Below are 21,543 nucleotides of genomic sequence, written 5' to 3' on the forward strand. Positions count from 1 at the left end.
AAGTAAGGTTGAGACTTAAAACAGGAGAGGGGAGCGGGACATAGAGTCAGTAGAATGCAAATAAAGTAACTCCAGAAAGTGAAAGCCCCATCCTAAGGAGGAAGATACTAAGATGTTTGAGACATATTAGGTAGAAGGCACTTGAAATTGCATGGGACCAAACAGCAGTCTGAGAAGGGGTATTGCTTTTGAGATAAGAGGATGACTTTTTGAAGGGACACCATTTACCTGGAGGCTTGGTGGTAAGAGGAAGAAAAGATGGTAGAAATCAGTGATCTTGCTGAAAAAGAATAAAAGATACATCAACCACTCTCACCCCAAAAGAAATCATTGATTTAAAAAACTGCATTGTATTAAACCAATAGAAGGAGCTGTTGAACAAAAAAATCCAGTAATTTCTCCAACTCCCTCACTCCTGTCTATATGCTATTGTTATCTGGTTTAGGAAAATTAAAACACTTTAAAATGAGTAAATTCTGGTACACAACATTCATTCATGTAAAATTAATATAAGTAGGGGCACCTGAGTGGCTCAGTCAGTTTAGGGTCTGCCTTCAACTAAGGTTGTGATTTCCTGGTCCTGGGATCAAGCCCTGTGTCCTCCTGATCAGCAGGGAATCAGCTTCTTTCTTTCTCTCTCTCTCTCCCTCACCCTCTGCCCTTCCCCAATGCTTGTTCTATCTCACAAATGAACAAACAGAATCTTAAAAAAAAAATTACTGTAAGTAGAAAACGTAAAATAAGAATTAAAATTAAACTACAGAGCTAAAGAAAACCACAGCATAATACTCCTACCTGAATTAAATATCCTTGAACAAGCATTTGCAGAAATAAGTTCTCAAATACAAATTCAGAACTCCAAAATAAATGGACAACAAAAGGAAGATATGAGAAGTAGATTTACTGAACTCAGGAAGTAAATGAGAAAAAAAATTGTCTTTCAAAATGAAGCTAACATCCAAGATACCTAAGAGAGAATAGATTTACTAAATGTAAGAGATATTGAGGAAAGACTTAAAGATGGCCAAGAGAATGGAAATTAAAGAAAGGTAAAAAGAGAAAAATTCAATGATACAGACAATATGTAAAAGAGTTCCTAAGAAGAGAAAAACAATAGCAGAGCTAATATTTAAACTTCAATCTATGAAAACATTCTGAAAGTAACAGAAGACTCAAATCTACACTTCGTAAAGTCTCTTTGTGTAATGTAAAAACTATTCTAGGATGGTCCAATCCAAGTCATATCTTAGTAAAACTATTGGACATTGAAGATAATGGAAAATTCCTTTGGGCTTCCAGGCAGAAGACATTAGTAATAAATTTCTCAACAGCAACATACAAAACAGAACAACCATGGAACAGCATATTTAAAGTCTGTGAAACTGTAAGTCAAGGATTTTAGCACTTTGACTCCATCCCAGAAAAAATTAAAACCATGATAAATTCCAATATACTAAAAAAATTTACATAATGAAAAGTGCTATGAGCAAAGCAAAAAGACAAATGACAAGGTAGGAAGAAATATTTGAACTTCTATCACACCTCCTTAACGAAACTACCCTAGAAGTCAAAGCAAATGTCCAGCAACCCAGCAGAAAATGGGCCAATGATATGAGAATTCACAGAAAAAGAAATGCAGATGATAGACACGAAAGATGTTTAACTTAAGTCATACAAAGAGAAATACAAATTAAAGCTATATTAAAAATTACAGCTGCACTCAAGCCTTTCTCACCAAAATCCAAAATTACGTTAATAGTGCTCTGTGGACTATGGGGGAAAGAGGCATCTTGATGAATTGCTGGTAGGGATACAAAAGCCCAAAGCTTGAGACAGAATTTGGTAGTATCCCAAAATATTAGATATGCATTAACGTTTTGAACCAGGCACCTGACTTCTAGGAGGCTGTTCTAAAGACACATTGACATAAAATATAAACTGGCATTTCTAAAAAGTTACTCATAGCAGCAATACTTACATTAGCACAAGACTGACAACGACCTAAATGCTCATTAATAGGGGACTAGGCAACTAAACTACATCCAGCAATGGAATAATCTCCATTCCTCTTCCAAGTCACTCTTGCCCCCAGAAATCATGAAAGAAAATGTGGAAAATCTGCATGCACCAACAACACTGAATGATCTGCAGAATATATTGTGAACTGGGAAAAAAACCAAAGCATGGAATAATATATATAGTAATCTATAGGTAGAAGGAGGGAATGGGAAAGGTGCTGACAATGGAAGAGATTTTTCTTATGGTTTATTTATATAGTTTGATCTTTGAATCATGTATGTTTACATATTCAGAAGTTAGGGGCACCTGGGTGTCTCAGTGGGTTAAGCCTCTGCCTTTGGCTCACGACGTCATGATCTCATCCTGGGATCGATCCCTGCATCAGGATCTCTGCTTATCGGGGACCCTTCTTCCCCCTCTCTCTCTGTCTGCCTCTCTGCCTACTTGTGATCTCTCTCTATCAAATAAATAAATAAAATCTTTTTAAAAAAAACTCCAAAAAATAAAAGTCAAATTTAAAAAGTAGAACAAAAAGAAAAACTAAAAAGGAATGGAAACAAGTTTACATAACTGTATAGCATTTTGGTGTCATAACTACACAAGAAAAGGAACACTTTTGTAATTCTAGAACCTAGATTTGGGACTGCATTTTCTTAGCAGGGTGTTCAACAGTATGATGTTATGTTGCTATTTTTAAAGTATTTTATGCATATTGTTGGGAAAAATAGATGTTGCAAAATGTCAGTAATTGTTGAACAAAACCACAGAGGTTCATCAAGGCTGTAAATTAGGAAAATGCAGTCTGGAAAGTTCTTTGACAGATTGAGCAAAGTGGAAGTGAAGTACAAAAATACACAGCACAGCTACCTAACAGTACGTGTTACACGGCACTAAGTCAGGCATTAGGTGTATCATTTGACTCTTGCAGATACTCATTGAGACTCTGATATTTTATTCTTAAGAGAGAGAGGTTAAGTAATTTGCTTCAGATTAGACAGTTAGTGAGTGGGAGGTTGAGATTTAAACCCAGATCTATGTGATTCCAGAGCCTGTGCTTTTTCTACTACATTATTGCAGGATATACAACAAATATTGAGAAGAAAGAACATCAGGAGCTAAATGTTCTATGTAAAGCAGTAGTTGCTGCTCAGAAAATGCACAACTATGCAGACCCTAAGTCAGTGTTTTATATTTTCTTCATGCAAGAGCAATGCACTGAAGGAGAGAAGTGTAAGTTTTCTCTTATTTCTGATGGGAAAATGTAAACACACGTACACAAATATCCTTACATTGATGTTGGAGATACAAATTTTGTAAAAGTTGCCGTTGATGACTTAGTGAAAGACACAAACTGAAAGTATGGCAAAGCAGAAAAGAAAAAAATCTGGTAGGCATGGGTTTTCATGATGCTGTGAAAAGCTAAAAAACACCTTTCAAAGCTTCCCTTTATGATACTTAAAAGCTCTTCTAAGCTTTGCACAGCCTTTTTATAAAAATTGGCCTTTAAGATATAACTTTAAATATCTTATGTTTCCACCTGTGGAAGATGAGGGCTAATGGAGATTTTGGGGATGCTAGGGCTCCCCTCACCCAAGCCACTCCTTCACACCACTACTGGTTTCCCCAATGATAAAATGTTTTCATTCAGTTCAACACTACTTTCGAAAAGTTCTGGCACTTGAAGTAATTGGAGTAGAGGGATTTCCCTGTTTCAATTTTGCTTATTTATATATGATAATGATGGAAATTTAATTTGTAATTCTATGTACCTGATAACAGTAAGAAAATATATTAGATTTATTATAAGAATTTAAAAATTAATTTTGAAGCTTTTCTTTTTGTCAGAAGCTGTGTTGATCAGTGACTTTGGTGAAGGCTAAGAAAGTTGAAACAAATTTGCAGATGACATACAACTTCTAAGGTAAGCTAATATAACAACTCAATCAAGAATATAAATGTTCTTGGCAGACTCATAGATTACATTAACACACTAAAATAAAATTATCAGAATTATTATAATATCCTGATTTAAATTTCATAAAGCAATTGTAGAAATATTAAATAGACTTCTATTTCTGACAGTATGAAAGACAAGAGTTCTTGAATCCCTCCCTCCACCAAATACCTAAAACACTAGATTCAGTTTATTTATGTATTTATTTATTTATTTGACAGTGAGATCACAAGTAGGAGAGAGGCAGGCAGAGAGAGAGGGGGAAGCTCCCTGCTGAGCAGAGAGCCTGATGCAGGGCTTGATCCCAGGACCCTGAGATCATGATGTGAGCCGAAGGCAGAGGCTTAACCCACTGAGCCACCCAGGTGCCCTTAGAGTCAGTATTTTAAAAACCTAATTGATGAACCTATTTAAAAAAAAAAAAAAAAGGAAAATTGCGGGGAGGTCTACTTGGCTTTCTGCTGGCATAGAAACTTGTGAAGGGAGAGGGATGGGGACTGGGAAAATTCTTTGGGTTCTCCAAAGGGTAGGGAGCCTCATCAGAGATCATCTTGGAGAGGCAGACAGCTCTGGGTGGTGTTAAAATCTGTCTTACTGGAGTATATGGCTGGCTCAGTCAGAAGAGCATGCAACTCTTAATCTCAGGGTTGTGAGTTCAAGCTCTGCATTGGGTGTATAGATTGCTAAAAAAAAAATAAGTAAGCTTAACAAAAATAAAGTAAAATCTTTCCTGCTAATTCCTAGTTACCAGCTCACATTCACTTGGATTCGAGGCCTTTATTTATACGATTTTCCTGATCCCTGAATACCAATTTTCACAGTCCCCCACAAATGGAGAATTTTAATTTAGAATGGACCTGGATCTCTAACACTTTTTGGTACTTGGCAGAAATGATTAAAAATCCTCTGTGGAGGGAGTTACCAACACAGTTGTCAAAGGATCTTCATTAAAATTATAACAAATAGACTCTTACTCATTTTTTTAAAATCACAGAACATGGTTTGTCTCCCTTTCTGATTTCCCTCTCTGATTTCTTCCTGTTTAGCGAAGGGAGGGGGTCGGGGGATGGGGTAATAGTGTGGTGGGTATTAAGGACGGCACATGTAGTGATGAGCACTGGTGTTCTATGCAACTAATGAATCACTGAACACCATATCAGAAACTTATGATGTACTATATGCTGGCTAATTGATATTTTTTTAATACTGATTAAAAAAATTTTTAAAAAAAGCAATGGAAGTACAAAAAAAAATTTGAAAAGTCACAGACTATACCAAGGGGGATAAAATCAAAATGTTACGAGCAAACAGCAGAAACCATAAACAACTAAAACAGATCTACAGAGACTTCTGCTATCAGAAATATCCAATACATAAAATAAATAATGTTTAATAAGTAAAATATAAAGAGTAATAGAACCTAAAAGTGACAAAGCACAATAAAATAAGAACTAATTAGAATATCAGAAATGAAATTGTAATACCAGAACTTAAAGATTAAGTTAAGCCAGCACATGAGGCACAGTTAAGAAGAGACTCCATAGAGGGGGAGCCAAGATGGCGGAGAAGTAGCAGGCTGAGACTACATCAGGTAGCAGGAGATCAGCTAGATAGCTTATCTAAACATTGTAAACGCCTACAAATCCAACGGGAGATCGAAGAGAACAGCAATTCCAGAAACAGAAAATCAACCATTTTCTGAAAGGTAGGACTGGTGGAGAAGTGAATCTAAAGCCACGGGAAGATAGATCTCAGGGGGAGGGCCCGGCTCCCGGCAAGCGGCGGAGCAACGGAGCACAAAATCAGGACTTGTAAAAGTCTGCTACACTGAGGGACATCACTCCAGAGGCTAAACCGGGGTGAAGCCCACATGGGGTCAGCATGGCCCCAGGTCCCGCAGGGTCACAGAAGGATCGGGGATGTCTGAGTGTTGCAGGGCTCACAAATATTAGACCAGGGAAGCCAACTACAGAAACAGAGCCGAGGAGTGAGCTCTCAGCTTGGGGTTACCTTGAACCGGTAGCAGGCTGGGTGAGCTCGGAGCACGGCCGGAGGCCAGGGAGACGGGAGTGATTGGGCACTTTTCTCTGAGGGCGCACTGAGGAGTGGGGCCCTGAGGTTTCGGCTCATCCAGGCCGGAGATTGGGATGCCGCCATTTTCATTCCCATCCTCCGGAACTCTACGGACAGTGTTCAGGGAACAAAAGCTCCCGAAAGTAAACCAAAGCGGATTGCTTAGCCCGGCCCCTGGTAAGGGTGGTGCAATTCTGCCTGGGGCAAAGACAATTGAGAATCACTACAACAGGCCCCTCCCCCAGAAGATCAACAAGAAATCCAGCCAAGACCAAGTTCACTTACCAAGGATTGCAGCAGAATTCCAGAGGAGGAGAAAGCAAAGCACGGAACTCATGACTTTCTCCCCATGATTCTTCAGTCTTGCTGTTAATTTAATTTTTTTTAAAGATTTTATTTATTTATTTGATAGAGAGAGATTACAAGTAGGCAGAGAGGCAGGCAGAGAGAGAGAGGAGGAAGCAGGCTCCCTGCTGAGCAGAGAGCCCGATGCGGGACTCGATCCCAGGACCCTGAGATCATGACCTGAGCCGAAGGCAGCGGCTTAACCCACTGAGCCACCCAGGCGCCCAATTTAATTTTTTTTTAATTTTATTTTTTTCTTCTAAATTTTTTTAACTTTTATCTTTTTAATTTTTAACATTTTTAACTAGTTTATCTAATATATATATATTTTTTCTCTTTTTTATATTTTCTTTATTTGTTTCCTTTTTAAAATTTTTTTTTTCCTGAACTTCTTTTTATCCCCTCTCTCCCCACCATGATTTGGGGTCTCTTCTGATTTGGTTAAAGCACATTTTCTTGGGGTCTTTGCCTCCCTTTTAGTATTTTATTTGTTTCTTCATATACTCTTATCTGGACAAAATGACAAGGTGGAAAAACTCACCACAAAAAAAAAAAAAAAGAACAAGAGGCAGTACCAAAGGCTAGGGACCTAATCAATACAGACATTGGTAATATGTCAGATCTAGAGTTCAGAATGACAATTCTCAATGTTCTAGCCAGGCTTGAAAAAGGCACGGAAGATATTAGAGAAACCCTCTCTGGAGAGATAAAAGCACTTTCTGGAGAAATAAAAGAACTAAAATCTAACCAAGTTCAAATCAAAAAAGCTTTTAATGAGTGCAATAAAAAATGGAGGCTCTTACTGCTAGGATAAATGAGTCAGAAGAAAGAATTAGTGATATAGAATACCAAATGACAGAGAATAAAGAATTGAGCAAAAGAGGGACAAACAGCTACTGGATCACGAGGCGGGAATTCGAGAGATAAGTGACACAATAAGATGAAACAACATGAGAATAATTGGGATTCCAGAAGAAGAAGAAAGAGAGAGGGGAGCAGAAGGTATACTGGAGAGAATTATTGGGGAAAATTTCCCTAATATGGCAAAGGGAACAAGCATCAAAATCAAGGAGGTGCAGAGAACCCCCCTCAAAATCAACAAGAATAGATCCACACCCCGTCATCTAATAGTAAAATTTACAAGTCTTAGCGACAAAGAGAAAATCCTGAAAGCAGCCCGGGAAAAGAAGTCTGTAACATACAATGGTAAAAATATTAGATTGGCAGCAGAATTATCCACAGAGACCTGGCAGGCCAGAAAGAACTGGCATGATATATTTAGAGCACTGGACGAGAAAAATATGCAGCCAAGAATACTATATCCAGCTAGGCTATCATTGAAAATGGAAGGAGAGATAAAAAGCTTCCAGGACAAACAAAAACTGAAAGAATTTGCAAATACCAAACCAGCTCTACAGGAAATATTGAAAGGGGTCCTCTAAGCAAAGAGAGAGCCTTAAAGTAGTAGATCAGAAAGGAACAGAGACAATATACAGTAACAGTCACCTTAAAGGCAATACAATGGCACTAAATTCATATCTCTCAATAGTTACCCTGAATGTTAATGGGCTAAATGCCCCAATCAAAAGACACAGGGTATCAGAGTGGATAAAAAACCAAAACCCATCAATATGCTGCCTACAAGAAACTTATTTTAGACCCGAAGACACCTCCAGATTTAAAGTGAGGGGGTGGAAAACAATGTACCATGCTTATGGACATCAGAAGAAAGCTGGGGTGGCAGTCCTTATATCAGATCAATTAGATTTTAAGCCAAAGACCATAAGAGATGAGGAAGGACACTATATCATACTCAAAGGCTCTGTCCAACAAGAAGATCTAGCAATTTTAAATATCTATGCCCCTAACGTGGGAGCAGCCCACTATATAAACCAATTAATAACAAAATCAAAGAAACACATCAGCAATAATACAATAATAGTAGGGGACTTTAACATTCCCCTCACTGAAATGGACAGATCATCCAAGCAAAAGATCAACAAGGAACTAAAGGCCTTAAATCACACCCTGGAGCAGATGGACATCACAAATATATTCAGAATATTTCATCCCAAAGCAACAGACTACACGTTCTTCTCTAGTGCACATGGAATATTCTCCAGAATAGATCACATCCTGGGTCATAAATCAGGTCTCAACCAGTATCAAATGATTGGGATCATTCCCTGCATATTTTCAGACCACAATGCTCTGAAGCTAGAACTCAGTCACAAGAGGAAATTTGGAAAGAACCCAAATACATGGAGACTAAACAGCATCCTTCTAAAGAATGAACAGATCAACCAGGAAATTAAAGAAGAATTGAAAAAATTCATGGAAACAAATGATAAAGAATACACAACAGTGGGCACCTGGGTGGCTCAGTGGGTTAAGCCACTGCCTTCGGCTCAGGTCATGATCTCAGGGTCCTGGGATCGAGTCCCGCATGGGGCTTTCTGCTCAGCAGGGAGCCTGCTTCCTCCTCTCTCTCTCTCTCTCTCTGCCTGCCTCTATGCCTACTTGTGATCTCGCTCTGTCAAATAAATAAATAAAATCTTAAAAAAGAAAAAAAAGATCTCCAAACAAACAAAAGCCCAGGGCCAGATGGCTTCCCGGGGGAATTCTACCAAACATTTAAAGAATAACTAATTCCTATTCTCCTGAAACTGTTCCAAAAAATAGAAATAGAGGGAAAACTTCCAAACTCATTTTATGAGGCCAGCATCACCTTGATCCCAAAACCAGACAAGGGTACCATCAAAAAAGAGAATTACAGACCAATATCCTTGATGAACACAGATGCAAAAATTCTCACCAAAATACTAGCCAATAGGATTCAACAGTACATTAAAAGGATTATTCACCACGACCAAGTGGGATTTATTCCAGGGCTGCAAGTTTGGTTCAACATCCGCAAATCAATCAATGCGATACAACACATTAATAAAAGAAAGAACAAGAACCATATGATACTCTCAATAGATGCTGAAAAAGCATTTCACAAAGTACAGCATCCCTTCCTGATCAAAGCTCTTCAAAGTGTAGGGATAGAGGGCACATACCTCAATATCATCAAAGCCATCTATGAAAAACCCACCGCAAATATCATTCTCAATGGAGAAAAATTGAAAGCTTTTCTGCTAAGGTCAGGAACATGACAGGGATGTCCATTATCACCGCTGCTATTCAACATAGTACTAGAAGTCCTAGCCTCAGCAATCAGACAACAAAAGGAAATTAAAGGCATCCAAATCAGCAAAGAAGAAGTCAAACTATCACTTTTTGCAGATGATATGATAACTATATGTGGAAAACCCAAAAGACTCCACTCCAAAACTGCTAGAACTTGTACAGGAATTTAGTAAAGTGTCAGGATATAAAATCAATGCACAGAAATCAGTTGCATTTCTCTACACCAACAACAAGACAGAAGAAAGGGAAATTAAGTAGTCAATCCCATTTACAATTGCAGCCAAAACTATAAGATACCTAGGAATAAACCTAACCAAAGAGGCTAAGAATGTATACTCAGAAAACTATAAAGTACTCATGAAAGAAAATGAGGAAGGCAAAAAGAAATGGAAAAATGTTCCATGCTTCTGGATTGGAAGAACAAATATTGTGAAAATGTCTATGCTACCTAAAGCAATCCATACATTTAATGCAATCCCTATCAAAGTCCCATGCATTTTTTCAAAGAAATGGAACAAATAATCCTAAAATTTACATGGAACCAGAATAGACCTCAAATAGCCAAAGGAATATTGAAAAAGAAAGCCAAAGTTGGTGGCATCACAATTCCGGACTTCAAGCTCTATTGCAAAGCTGTCATCATCAAGACAGCATGGTACTGGCACAAAAACAGACACATAGATCAATGGAACAGAATAGAGAGCCCAGAAATAGACCCTCAACTCTATGGTCAACTAATCTTTGACAAAGCAGGAAAGAATGTCCAATGGAAAAAAGACAGCCTCTTCAATAAATGGTGTTGGGAAAATTGGACGGCCACATGCAGTAAAATGAAATTGGACCATTTCCATATACCACACTCAAAAATAGACTCAAAATGGATGAAGGACTCAGTGTGAGAAAAGAAACCATCAAAATCCTTGAGGAGAACACAGGCAGCAACCTGTTCGACCTTAGCCACAGCAAAGTCTTCCTAGGAACATCACCAAAGGCAAGGGAAGCAAGGGCAAAAATGAACTATTGGGATCTCATCAAGATCAAAAGCTTTAGTACAGCCAAGGAAACAGTTAACAAAACCAAAAGACAACTGACAGGATGGGAGAAGATATTTGCAAAGACATATCAGATAAAGGGTTAGTGTCCAAAATCTATAAAGAACTTCTCAAACTCAACACCCAAAGAACAAATAATCCAATCAAGAAATGGGCAGAGGACATGAACAGACATTTCTGCAAAGAAGACATCCAGATGGCCAACAGACACATGAAAAACTGCTCCATATCACTCGGCATCAGGGAAATACAAATCAAAACCACAATGATACCACCTCACACCAGTCAGAATGGCTAAAATTAACAAGTCAGGAAATGACAGATCCTGGCGAGGATGAGGAGAAAGAGGAACCCTCCTACACTGTTGGTGGGAATGCAAGCTGGTGCAACCACTCTGGAAAACAGCATGGAGGTTCCTCAAAAAGTTGATAATAGAACTACCCTATGACCCAGCAATTGCACTACTGGGTGTTTACCTTAAAGATACAAACGTAGTGATCCGAAGGGGCATGTGCACCCGAATGTTTATAGCAGCAATGTCTACAATAGCCAAACTATGGAAAGAACCTAGATGTCCATCAACAGATGAATCGATAAAGAAGATGTGGTATATATATACACAGTGGAATACTATGCAGCCATCAAAGAAATGTAATCTTGGCATCTGTCATGACGTGGATGGAACTATAGGGTATCATGCTTAGTGAAATAAGTCAATCAGAGAAAGACAACTATCATATGATCTCCCTGATATGAGGAAGTGGAGATGCAGCATGAGGGTTAGGAGGATAGGAGAAGAATAAATGAAACAAGATGGGATCGGGAGGGAGACAAAGCATAAGTGACTCTTAATCTCACAAAACAAACTGAGGTTTACTTGGGGGAGGGGTGTCGGGAGAAGGTTGGGTGGGGTTATGGACATTGGGGAGGGTATATGCTATGGTGAGTGCTGTGAAGTGTGTAAACCTGGCAATTCACAGACCTGTACCCCTGGGGATAAAAATACATTATGTGTTTATTAAAAAATAAAAATGGAAAAAAAAAAGAGGAGACTACATAGAAGACCATCCATAGAGAAAAATGTTATTGAAAATAAAAGACTGTGAGATGATCTAATCAAGAGTTCCCCCCCCCCAAAAAAAAAAAAAAACCCCTAACATGAAATAGGGATGAGGCAATATTTGTAGTTGCCTTTAAAGTTTTGCCAGAATTGATAAAAGACACAGTTGTCAGATTTAAGGAACCCAGTGAATCTCAGTCAGGGTAAATAAAGAGAAATACATCTTACGGTTGTCCAGGTATAGAATGCCAAGCATAGAGAGACCAGTAGGTCACACCCCACACTTTAAAATATACTGTTCTAAATGGTGTATTTCAAGAAGGAAAATGGTCCAAAAAGGTAGGTGTGAAATAAAAGAAGAAATAGAAAATAAAGAAAACATGAGTGAAGCTAAGCCAACATTGGTGGAAGAAAATAGTAATAATAATATAGTCGTCCCCCCCCCACCTTTATTAAAAGATTTTTATTTTTAGTAGTCTCTGTACCCAGCATGGGGCTCAAACTCATAACACCATGATCAAGAGTTTCACGCTCCACTGACTGAGCCAGCCAGGCACCCTTATAGTAGTGACCTCTTAATCTGTGGTTTCACTTACCCTTGTTCAGCCATAGTCTAAAAGCAGATGGTCCTCCTCCTGATGTATCATCAGAAGGTCATTAATGGCATAACTATATCACAATACCTATATCATTTACCTCACTTTGTCTGATTATGTAGGCATTTTATTATCTCACATCATTGCAAGAAGAGACGTGAATATAGCCCAATAAGATATTTTGAGAGATAAAGACATCACATTCACATAACTTTTAATATATTATTATAATTATTCTATTTCAGAACCAGAAGTATTAATCTCTTACTGTTCCTAATATAGAAATTAAACTTTATCATAGGTAGGTATGTATGTATAGAAAAAATATAGTACATTGACCCCTGAACAGCATGGGTTTCAACTGCAGGTTTTGTACAGTACAGTAAATGTGTTTGCTCTAACTTACGATTTTCTTAGCAATATTTTTTCTAGCTCACTTTATACAGTATACAGAATACAGTATATAACACCTGTAATATATAAAATATGTGTTAACCGACTCTTTATGTTATCAATAAGGCTTCCAGTCAATAATAGGGAAGGAAAAATTTTGGCAAGTCAGAAGTCACACATGGATTTTCAACTGCATTCTCCAAGCTCCGTGTTGTTCAAGGGTGTGTGTGTGTGTGTATGAGCTCTCTCTATATGTAATATATATGGTACATACATATAGGGTCCAGTACTATCTGTGTCTTTAGGACTTTACTGGGGGTCTTGGAACATAATCCCCACAGGTAACCGGGCACTACTTAAATAATTTGTTGTTAACAAGCAAGGCAGAACTACAATATTGTACTATACATGGACCATTTACATGGCCCACTGTGCCATGTACATCAGGGATTGATTGGAATTTCAGTATTCTAAGGTCCATGTGCTATGTGAACCAAAGGTAAAAACATTTCAAATGTAACCAATGGAAGAAGACAAATAAGAGTGGTTTTTTTTTTAAGATTTTATTTTTAAGTAATCTCTACACCCAACATAGGGCTTGAATTTACAATCCCAAGATCAAGGGTCACATGCTCTACCAACAGAGCCAGCCAGGCACCCTTAGAGTTTTTCTTTTTTAAACCAGAGAAGGAAAACAATGAAATGAGGGAAAAGAAAAAACAAAATGAACAGAAGACAAGAAGTAAGTACTCATTTTTTGTCTTCCTTTACTCAGCCTAGCATTTTGAGATTCATCTATGTTGAATGTACCACAGTTTATTCCTTTTTATTGCTGAGTAATATGTCATTTTATGGATTTACCACAATTCACTTATTTATTCATTCACATATGGATGGAAATGGGCTGTTTCCAATTTTGAGCTACTACAGATAAAAATACCATGAATATTTATCTACAGGTCTTTATATGGACATATGCTGTCTTTTTTCTTGATAAATATGTAGGAGTGAAATAGTTGTATCATGTGGTAGGTGGGTGTTGTACATTTTAAGAAGCTGCCAGGTTTTTCCAAAGTGGTGATAACAGGAAGATGAATAACCAAGTTATGGTATATCCTTTTAGTGCAATACTACTCAGCTGTACACTTGACAAAGAGGAGGAATCTCAGAACAATTATAATACATAAAAGAAGCCAGACAAAAAAGAATATACAGTATTTGATCCCACTTATTAAAAATTCTCAAAAATTTAACTTATAGTGGCAGAATGAATATCAAATGTGGATACACCAGGGGATTCTATGAAAACGGAGGGAATAGATGTGACCATCTAAATATTGAACAACAGGATTTATTAATTAGGATTAAGCTATTTAGTGACATCAGGCAAAGATAGCTTGGGCAGCCATCTCTATACTAACCTTACTATATAGCAGAAATACCAGGTACGAGACAACTCTCCTAGAATGAATCAGCCTTGCCAAATTTAACCTTTTCCTCTCAGCATATGTTTGAGTGGCTAACCAGTGTCTCCCCTGAATGATGCATTCATCTTTTGTATATATTTTTTTAAAGATTGTATTTACTTATTTGACAGACAGAACACAAGTAGGCAGAGAGGTAGGCAGCGGGAGAGGGAGAAACAGGTTCTCCGCTGAGCAGAGAGCCTGATGGAGGGCTCGATCCCAGAACCCTGGGATCATGACCTGAGCCGAAGGCAGCCGCGTAACCGACTGAGCCACCCAAGAGTCCAGCATTCATCATTAACAGTTTCAGTTAGGCTATAAGCAAGTAATGCAGCCCTAGAAGCCATTTTATCTCTTTAGGTAATGTTATACATATCTATTGGTTTTCTGTGGTAGATGTTACAGTTAAATTTATAGTATTCAGATTACTTACAGTGTTTCACATTATTTGAGTTACCTTACTCTCTTCTCCCCCTTTCTCTTGGTGCCATGAAAAATCCTATCTTTTCTTTCTTTTTTTTTTAAATATTATTTATTTATTTGAGAGAGAGAACGAGAGTGAGCACAAGCAGATAGAAGAGCAGAGGGAGAGGGAGAACCAGGCTCCATCCCAGGACCCTGACATCAAGACCTGAGCCGAAGGCAGATGCTTAATCAACTGGGCCACCCAGGCGTCCCTGTCCCTAAGTTTTTAAAAATGAATTTTCAGTGGGGAAAAAATACAACTTAAAAGAATTAAGTGAATGAATACTTACTGACTTAGAACTGTGGGTTATATCATTTTCTTAGACTTAATTGAAGTCCCAAGTTAAATTAATTCTCAGGTATTTAAGAGTTTTAAAATAAAATCACATTTTACTTCCCTGTTCTAGGTTTCTATCACTAGTATATAGAAATGTCATTGATTTGATTGGAATAGGTGCTTTATTTTGTTAATTTGCTGAGCAAATTGTATTTAAATCAAAGAGCTTGTTAATTTGACTTATCTTCAAGCCACATGAGATCATTTACCTTAATTTGGTTAAGTGCTTGTCTAGTTAGAGAGCTAGACGTCCTCTCTTCAAGGTTTTTGAATATTTTTTAATCTCAGTTATTAGAACTAAATTCTGTGTTGTATGTGTTTTTCATGTTTTCATATCACAGAAACCATGTTAATGTAATGCAGATCATAACTTAGTTCTTCTCATGGGAGGTTGGGGTTGACTCAGCCATGAATCTATCATTTTCAAATAAATAACTTGGATCCAGAGAATTGAATGTGTATGTGAGCTATAGTTTAAAGGGCTGTGAGACAGAATGAAACTTATGTGTATAGACAGTTTAACCACATAAGTTATTCTGTTAGTCTTGATACAGAAAGTTTCAAAGGGAAGTTTGACAAGTTATCTTTAGGGGCTTGAATTCTAAAAAAAAGCTTTTTTTTTTTTTTAACTGACATATAACATAAGGTGTATAATGATTTGATGTTTCTATATTTTACAAAATCATCACCATAGTAAGTCTAGTTAACATCCATCACCACAGATAGTTAGAAAAATTTTTCCTTGTTGTGATGCCTTCTAAGATTTATGTAAGATGTAAAAATCTTCTAAGATTTTTAACAACTTCCAAATATGCAATACAGAGTTAACTATAGTTGCCATGCTGTATATTGTATCTTCATGAATTATTTTATAACTAGACGCTTGTATTTTTGAGTCTCCTCACCCATTTTGTGCTCCCCCCATCCCCTGACTCTGGCAACCACCAATCTGTTCTCTTATCTGTGAGCTTGGTTTTGTTTTGTTTTTTTAATTCCACGTATAAGTGAGATTGTATGGTATTTGTCTTTCTTTGCCTGACTTATGTCACTTAGCTTAATGCCCTCAAGTTCCACCCATGTTGTTGCAAATGGCAACACTTCGTTCTTTTTTATGAATAGTATCCCATTATGATATATAGATAGATAAGTAGATATAGATATAGATCACATCTTCCTTATTCATTCTTCCATCGATGGGCACTTAGGTTGTTTCTCTATCTTGGCTATGTAAATAATGCCACAATAAACATGGGGTTGCTTTTTTTTTTTTTTCAAATTCGTGTTTTCATTCCCTTTTATAAATACCCAGAAGTGGAATTGCTGTATCATATGGTAGTTCTTTTTAAACTCTTTTAAAGAAATGTCTGTACTGTTTTGCATAGTGACTGCACTAATTTATATTCCTATTGACCGTGCATAAAGGTTTCCATTTCTCTACATTCTTGCCAACAGTTCTTTCTTGTGTTTTTGATGATAGCCATTCTGAAAGATGTGAGGTGATATCTCTTTGTGGTTTTGATTTGCATTTTCCTGATGATTAATGATGTGGAGTATCTTCAGATGTGTCTGTTGGCTATCTGTATGTCTTTTCTTTATTTTTAAGATTTAATTATTGAGAGAGAAAGAGTGAGTGAGCAGGGGAAGGAGCAGAGGGGGAGAGATAAGCAGATTCCATGCTGAGTGCAGAGTCTGAAACAGGGTTCAATCCCCAAATCATGACCCAAGCCTAAATCAAGAGTTGGATGCTTAACCAGCTGAGCCAACCAGGTTCCCCTGTATGTCTTCTTTTGAAAAATATCTATTCAGATCCTCTGTCCATTTTTTAAAAAATAGACTCTACACCCAAAATGGAGCCCAACACGGGCTTGAACTCACAGCTCCAGGATCAAGACCTGAGCTGAGATCAAGAGTCAGATGCTTAACCAACTGAACCACTCAGGGGTCCCTGTTCATTTTTTAATTGGATTGTTTGGGTTTTTTGCTATTGAGTTGAATGAATTCTATATATATTTTGGATTTAACCCCTTGTCAGATATAAAAAGTATTTAAAACTATAGCTAAGAGGGGCTTAGGATATTCAAAGAAAAAATAGAACTTTTAAAAAAAAAATGTTATCTATTTGAGAGAGAGAGAGTGAGACAGAGAGAGGGTACAAGTGGGGAAGGGGGAGAAACAGGCTCTGCTGAGCAGGGAGCCCAACTCGGGACTTGATCTCAGGACCCCGGATCATAACCTGAGGCGAAGGCAGACACTTCACCAACTGAGCCACCCAGGTGCCCCACAAAATAGAAATTTTTAATGGAGAAACACGTCTCTTTGAGAACACTGAATATTTAATAAAAGAATTAAGTGATGGCCCTAAATGACCTTTATTCTTGCCTTAACATACCAGCACTCTATTTTGCAATTAAAGTATATTTTGGACTTCTGAATTATGCTTTTGAAATAGAAAATCAGAAAGTGTTATGGGTTTAGTTGTAAGTATATCCATAATTATATTTTTTCATATTTTTTTCCTCGTATCATTTTACCCTCTGCTAAGTAATTTGGAACTAGAGCTACAGATCAGATTCTTGTGATACTGGAATTGCACTAAATTTATGACTTAATTTAACAGTAATTACTCCCATCTTTAATTTATACCATGCTGCCTTTCTAGGTATTCTGTCAGAGGCTTAAGGTGGGAGAAAGTGAAGCAAGAAGCTATGGATTGTTGGCCAAAGGAATGATAGCAAGACACTGCAGTTTAGATCAAGAGAAATATTAAAAACTGAACTAGGAACTGATGTCCAGAAATAAGTAGGTGATGGAGTGTGGTACATGATCAGTAATGCCTCACCTTAAAGACATGGGAGGAAGAGAATGAATAGTTGGGCAGAAGAGTGATCTTCAAGGCCAAATCACCATATAATCTATATTAAGAAAATTATCAGAAATGGATACAAAGACTTGCTTAAAGGATATGTGTGGCATTATTAATGATAGACAAAAGGAAGCAATCTAAATCACCTATCATAGTAGCTTTATGGGACGGTGTGCAGACTTCATAATGAGAGGCAGAATGAAGTAATGGGGAGATTTATTTTAACAGGACTGTATCTGGGTAGAATTGTATCATACAACATTCAGGAGAATTGATAATGTAGTTGAAACTACCTAGCATGGTACCTGGGACATAGAAAGCACTTAAGAAATGTTCGTTACTTTGGGATGTTGGGTAAGAACTCAAGAACTGGATTTATTATCAAGTGCATCTCAAGGGACTTAATCAAACTCCTGGTATACTTCTCTAAACCTGTTTTCTTTTATTTCCTCCTTATTGTCAATAGCACCACCATCCATCCACCTGCCCGAGTCAGGAATCTGTGAGTCTCTTTTATTTTATTTTTTTATTTTTAAAGATTTTATTTATTTATTTGACAGACAGAGATCACAAGTAGACAGAGAGGCAGGCAGAGAGAAAGGGAGAAGCAGGCTCCCTGCTGAGCAGAGAGCCTGATCTCAAGGGACTTAAAAAAGGAAAAGACTTGGAGAATGGTGGCCCAGGCAGCCTCAGTCTTGGACTTACTGGATAGGGATACATAGCCCTTCAGGTAACTGAAGGTCCTTTGTATTTTAGCGAGTTGGAGGATAGGGGTGACAGAAGAAAAATGAGGAAAGAAGGAAGAGAACTGAGCTTTAAATTTTGCACATTACCTTGAGGATGCCGACATATCCAAATATCAACATAGTGCATGTATGTTGCAATTTAAGACAATTTGCAAAATCTTCTATTGGTTGTATAAACTGGTAATATTCATGACACCATGTGTATTTCATTATGTAACTATCAGTTACATGTTTATTGTTATTTCGGTTTATTTTTTAACTCTATATATTTATTTAGCATTTAATAATTTATGGCTTTTTTAATATTATCACCTGCTTATATCCAAAAAGTTACAAGGAACACTTTAAGGTATTCTCTTCATTCCTGTATTTATCAATAGAAACAGTAATACTCTGGAGAGGAAAAATCTGTGAAAAATGATTTTTTCCATGAAATATTCAAGGCTCAGTGGCGCCTGGGTGGCTCAGTGGGTTAAAGCCTCTGCCTTTGGCTCAGATCATGATCCCAGGGTCCTGGGATCGAGCCCAACATCGGGCTCTCTGCTCAGCAGAGAGCCTGCTTCCCTTCCTCTCTCTCTGCCTGCCTCTCTGCCTACTTGTGATCTCTTTCTGTCAAATAAATAAATAAAATCTTAAAAAAATAAATAAATAAATAAAATAAAAAAGAAATATTCAAGGCTCTTTTTTCCCCTTAATTGAATCAAGGATCTTGCTATTTTATAGAAACACCATTTGCATCTAATTTACTAAGTAGCTAAGAAACAAAATAAATTTTTTTGAAAGAAAATAAATTTTAAGAAATAAGAGAAAATAGGTGTTGGGCCACACACTCTGAGCAAGTCTTAGCTTCTGGCACTGGGCCAGGTCTTGTAGCCCCAGGGCTTTTCTCTTCCCGCCCCCCACCACCCAGCAGACACTGGTGGCCGCGCAGCAACACTCCCAAACCTTTACGCATTTCTCAGTGTGAAATGGAACCTTTGAAACTCAGGTGTGGCATCAACAAAGTCAAATATGGCGGCACCGGTCAGGAATACCTGTATACTCTTCCTAACTCAACACAGGAGAAGACAGAGGAGATGTGTCCACAAGAACGGACCCAAGTGCTATGAAGAAAGAAAAGTATATCAGAAAAATGAGGAAAATGATTAGCATCTCAGTTATTTTTCCTTTCCGGTTTTGCAGAACCTGATTGACTTTCATTCATTCCCTAACTACAAAGAACTCTCACAAGGTTCTGATCTAGAATCCCAGAAGAGTCCAGATCATTAGATTTCTTCTAACGTTTGTGGTTAGAAATGCCAAATGATTCGCAGTGTACTAAGAGGGTGATGAGAGACAATGATAGTTAATTGGGCATGGAGCCAGTGCAGACTAAGATCAAGCAACTTTCTAAGGGGCAGCTATAACTAAGAATTATTAAGTGATAACTATTATAGATGGAAAATGAAAAAAAAAAAGAAGTATTTGATAGACAATATCACCATTCGGTCCAGCCAGTCACCCAGGAAAAACATTCAGTCCACTAGATGTGTGATATCCCAGAATAAATTCCATGTACCTGCTGTCAGAACAAAAGAGAAAGAAAATATATCCAAAGTATGAAGAATTGTGAGGTTATCATTTTATAACAGTGCACAATAAGCAGTGTTGAGCAGATATGAACATAGAATTAATGAATAATAATGAAAATAAAAGAAGTCTAAATAAAGAACTTTGATTTGTGGGAAGGAAAGAATTCCCTTTTGTTGCCAGAGAAATTGTTATTAAAATAACTTTTGAAGCAATATGTATGCCAAAATTCTTGATAATTCTTGATTGTGGGAGTTAACCAAAAATGAATTAAAACTATTCATAAACTCATCTATTTAGAAAATATCTTGTGGTGCACATATCTTCACAAAATAATCTCCTCTAGTAAGGAGATGTTTTTAAATATAAAAGATCAAAATTACAGTAATTTTGAAATCACAATAAGCCAAATGTTATTTCAGTTATAATGCTGTATAAAACCAAATAGCTGATATTAGTAGAAATGCCAGAGGATTTGAACTCTGGTGTTTCCACCAACAAGCTGGCATCCAAGGCAAGCTTTTTAACCTTTCAGTTTCAATTTTTTAAATCTGAATCTGCTGTACTAATAAATTTGTTTTCTATTTCTTATCTGTAAAGTGGTGCTACTATGATAATATTTCCTTCTTGTTCTTTTCAAGGCTTTTGTAAAGAATATATATATGAACATTTTTTGATTATTATAAAATGCTGTATAGATAATGATGAATATTAATTTCAAGGATTTTGTTCAAATTTGTATGAACTTAAAAACAACTTTGCAAACATCTTTGAGGAAGCCATTTAATTTCTGAAATTTAGGAATATATATTCAAAAAGCTTAGTTGTGCTCACTAATTTATATATCTATACTGTATTTTTTACTTAACTTTTGTGGCAGACTATTGATTATCTATGCAAAAGTCATACCAAACCTCCCACTTTCATGATTTCTTCTCATGATTGAGGCTGAAAAATGCCAAATATTCATTTTTTTCTAGGCTCTTTTGCACTTAGGGGGAACCATTTTAGCCTTTTCTGGCCAATGAGATATAGTTTATTGGAGGATTTCCTGAACAGCGTTTCCTGTATGTTTTCCTCTTAACCATGACTTTTTCTCCTTTTTTCCTGGCTCTGTTTCCCATTTCCTTTTCTTCTTCTTTCATTCCAGTCTTCATGTTTTTGCTAAAACATTTCCCCTTGCTGGAAATATCTTCCCCCTCCTTCTATCTTGCTATCTAAATCCTAGTACTTTTTCAAAGTGCATCTAAATTCCCATTTCTTCCATTAACCCTTTACCTTTTCCCTCCTCACTAGGTAATATCTGTATTCTAGGTTGTGATACTTGGTCCCTTGATTATTTACTCTTCCTTTTATATTTTGTTCAGTCTTTTTATTCTCAAAAACGTATAATTATTTCGTACAGATAACTGT

At 37.1% G+C, this 21,543-nt stretch overlaps 1 protein-coding gene across 14 annotated transcripts in view; it reads left to right on the forward strand.

Moving 5' to 3' along the window:
- CAB39L (calcium binding protein 39 like) overlaps positions 1 to 21,543 on the forward strand; it is a 121,784-nt gene that overhangs the window by 8,788 nt on the left and 91,453 nt on the right. For 3 of the 14 annotated variants that reach the window (XM_045080600.1, XM_045080613.1, XM_045080604.1), the window contains exon 2: positions 3,865 to 3,940. The exons of 1 other annotated variant lie outside the window; for it this stretch is intronic. The gene's annotated coding sequence lies outside the window, so the exon portion shown is untranslated. Of the gene's footprint in view, positions 1 to 3,096; positions 3,250 to 3,864; positions 3,941 to 18,281; positions 18,318 to 21,543 lie in introns of all 14 variants that reach the window. 10 more of the 14 variants (XM_045080602.1, XM_045080610.1, XM_045080601.1 and 7 more) reach the window with 7 other exon arrangements.

Source organism: Mustela putorius, unplaced genomic scaffold (assembly GCF_011764305.1).
Source record: "Mustela putorius furo isolate JIRA1106 unplaced genomic scaffold, ASM1176430v1.1 tig00000461_pilon_pilon_pilon, whole genome shotgun sequence".
In the NCBI taxonomy this organism is placed as follows: domain Eukaryota; kingdom Metazoa; phylum Chordata; class Mammalia; order Carnivora; family Mustelidae; genus Mustela; species Mustela putorius.